The sequence below is a fragment of the Palaemon carinicauda genome, chromosome 17 (genome assembly GCF_036898095.1).
Source record: "Palaemon carinicauda isolate YSFRI2023 chromosome 17, ASM3689809v2, whole genome shotgun sequence".
NCBI lineage: Eukaryota > Metazoa > Arthropoda > Malacostraca > Decapoda > Palaemonidae > Palaemon > Palaemon carinicauda.
Genome location: NC_090741.1, coordinates 92,320,624 through 92,323,899, shown reverse-complemented (window position 1 = coordinate 92,323,899; position 3,276 = coordinate 92,320,624).

Sequence of the window (3,276 nt, the reverse complement as noted above, 5' to 3'; positions counted from 1 at the left end):
CCGCCGTATAATACTATGTTCGCTTTACAAAAAAACGAAAATAATTCGTTTTATTTGGCCAAATCAATATCGACTACTTTCCTTCTTTCAACTATTATAGATTTGGTGGACATAGAAAATTGTAATATAACTAACGATATATGTTTTTTATGTGGACCCAATAATGTTATCATCAAAGAAAATCAGACGGGTATATTTACAAATTCTTTTAATGATTTACTTATTCTACACACGAACCCAAATTTAAAGAATAAGACATTAAATGGTAACTGCAATAATAATTGGTGTTCGGTTATATCTGAAAACATTGAATTGTTTTTCTATAATAAATCCACAACGTGTTCAGTATTTTCATATGAAGATAATTCATTCAAAAAATCTACAACAGAACACGATGTTGTATATAACAAAGATGTAATTAATACTAAATGTTTTTTTACACAAAACCACAATATATGTTTAATTGTATTAAATGTCATATTACTTTCATCAATTCTTACTTTCACTATATATTATCAATATTCTAAAAACACGAATAAAAGTTTTAAATATTATACAACCGAATATACAAACAAAGTTGACAGAGAAAGTATTGTTACTTTACCCAATATTCAACAAATAAATGATTTTTCAGAAAAAAAATAGACTTTATATCATTAATTTAATAAATTTCACTGTTCATTATAACATGTTTGCTATTTTTATAAGAAAATCATTTTACAGGGTGCTAGTTAATCCAATATTAAATTTTTTTGTGGGTTATTCTTATGAAAACTAGTTTTTTTTATAAAAAATACTTGTTTATCTAAATATTTTTAAAGTTATTCATATAATCCCTCATTTCTGTAATTAAAAGTACTATTTGATGAAACAAAAATATTTATATTTTCTATTTTTTCAACATAAACCTAATTTATTTGTCCTATTAGGTGTTATTTTTTTATTTTTCCCCACGTTCAATGTCCATTTTATCTAATAAAACTATATTTATATTAAAAAATACATATATTTTAATTTTTTTTGTGTCTTTTGTGAATTTTCTGTTATATTTTTGTGGGTTATTCTTATGAAAACTTTTTTTTTGTCACATTAAATGTTACTAAAAACTATATTTTGGTCCTATACGGTGTTATTTTTTATTTTTTCCCCGTGTTCAGTGTCCGTTTTATCCCATTTTTGTAATTAAAAAGTAGTATTTGATGAGACAAACACATTTATATTTTCTATTTTTTCAACAAAAGCCCATTTTTTGGTCCTATTAGGTGTTATTTTTTTTATTTTTCCCCACGTTCAATGTCCATTTTATCTAATAAAACTATATTTATATTAAAAAATTATATATTTTAGTTTTTTTTGTGTGTCTTTTGTGGTTTTTCTGTAAAAAAAATATTAATTTTTTTTGTACTGAAGAATGTTTTTTTTTCATTTTTTGGGTTATTTTTCTTCAATTTTAATATTTTTTGTGGGTTATTCTTATAAAAACTAAGTTTTTATATAAAAAATACTTGTTTATCTAAATATTTTTTAAATTTATTCATATAATCCCTCATTTCTGTAATTAAAAAGTACTATTTGATGAAACAAAAATATTCATATTCTCTATTTTTTCAACAAAAACCTAATTTATTTGTCCTATTAGGTGTTATTTTTTTTATTTTTTCCCCACGTTCAATGTCCATTTTATCTAATAAAACTATATTTATATTAAAAAATACATATATTTTAATTTTTTTTGTGTCTTTTGTGAATTTTCTGTAAAAATATTATTTTTTTTTGTACTAAAGAATGTTTTTTTTTTGTTTTTTAGACTATTTTTCTTAAATTTATTAAATGTTACTAAAAACTATATTTTGGTCGTATACGGTGTTATTTTTTATTTTTTCCCCGTGTTCAGTGTCCATTTTATCCCATTTTTGTAATTAAAAAGTAGTATTTGATGAAACAAAAACATTTATATTTTCTATTTTTTCAACAAAAACCTAATTTATTTGTCCTATTAGAAGTTATTTTCCATTTTTTTCCATGTTCAATGTCCATTTTATCTAATAAAACTATATTTATATTAAAAAATACATATATTTTAATTTTTTTTTGTGTTTTTTGTGAATTTTCTGTAAAAATATTATTTTTTTTGTACTAAAGAATGTTTTTTTTTTTGTTTTTTAGACTATTTTTCTTCAATTTTTTATATTTTTGTGGGTTATTCTTATGAAAACTTTTTTTTGTCACATTAAATGTTACTAAAAACTATATTTTGGTCGTATACGGTGTTATTTTTTATTTTTTCCCCGTGTTCAGTGTCCATTTTATCCCATTTTTGTAATTAAAAAGTAGTATTTGATGAAACAAAAACATTTATATTTTCTATTTTTTCAACAAAAACCTAATTTATTTGTCCTATTAGAAGTTATTTTTCATTTTTTTCCATGTTCAATGTCCATTTTATCTAATAAAACTATATTTATATTAAAAAATACATATATTTTAGTTTTTTTGTGTGTCTTTTGTGAATTTTCTGTAAAAAATATTATTTTTTTTGTACTAAAGAATGTTTTTTTTTCGTTTTTTGGGTTATTTTTCTTCAATTTTAATATTTTTTGTGGGTTAATCTTATAAAAACTAAGTTTTTATATAAAAAATACTTGTTTATCTAAATATTTTTTAAATTTATTCATATAATCCCTCATTTTTGTAATTAAAAAGTAGTATTTGATGAAACAAAAACATTTATATTTTCTATTTTTTCAACAAAAACCTAATTTATTTGTCCTATTAGGTGTTATTTTTCATTTTTCCCCACGTTCAATGTCCATTTTACCAAATAAAACTACATTTATATCATAAAATACACATATTTTGATTTTTTAAATATTTTTTCTTATTTTTCAATAGTTTTCTATGTCATATTATTAACTAGAATTCAATATTATGAACCCAAACGGTAATATTATTAACTAAAATGTAATTTTATGAAAAAAGATAATACAAATGTTAACCACAAAAAAAAAGTTAACCGAAATGGTAATATTATTAACAAAAAAAAGCATGTTATGAACTTCATTGGTAATATTATGAACATTTTTTATTGGTTTTCCATAGTTTTATTAATTGATTTTGTTGAAATTTTATTGAAATTTACGCATTTTTTCAATTAAAAAATAATTGTCGGGAATTTGAAAAATTATGAGCAGGTTAATAAAAAAAATAGATTGATAATGCCCATGAATATATATTTAAAACAAATAATAATCGTTTTCTATGACAAATAAAAGATTT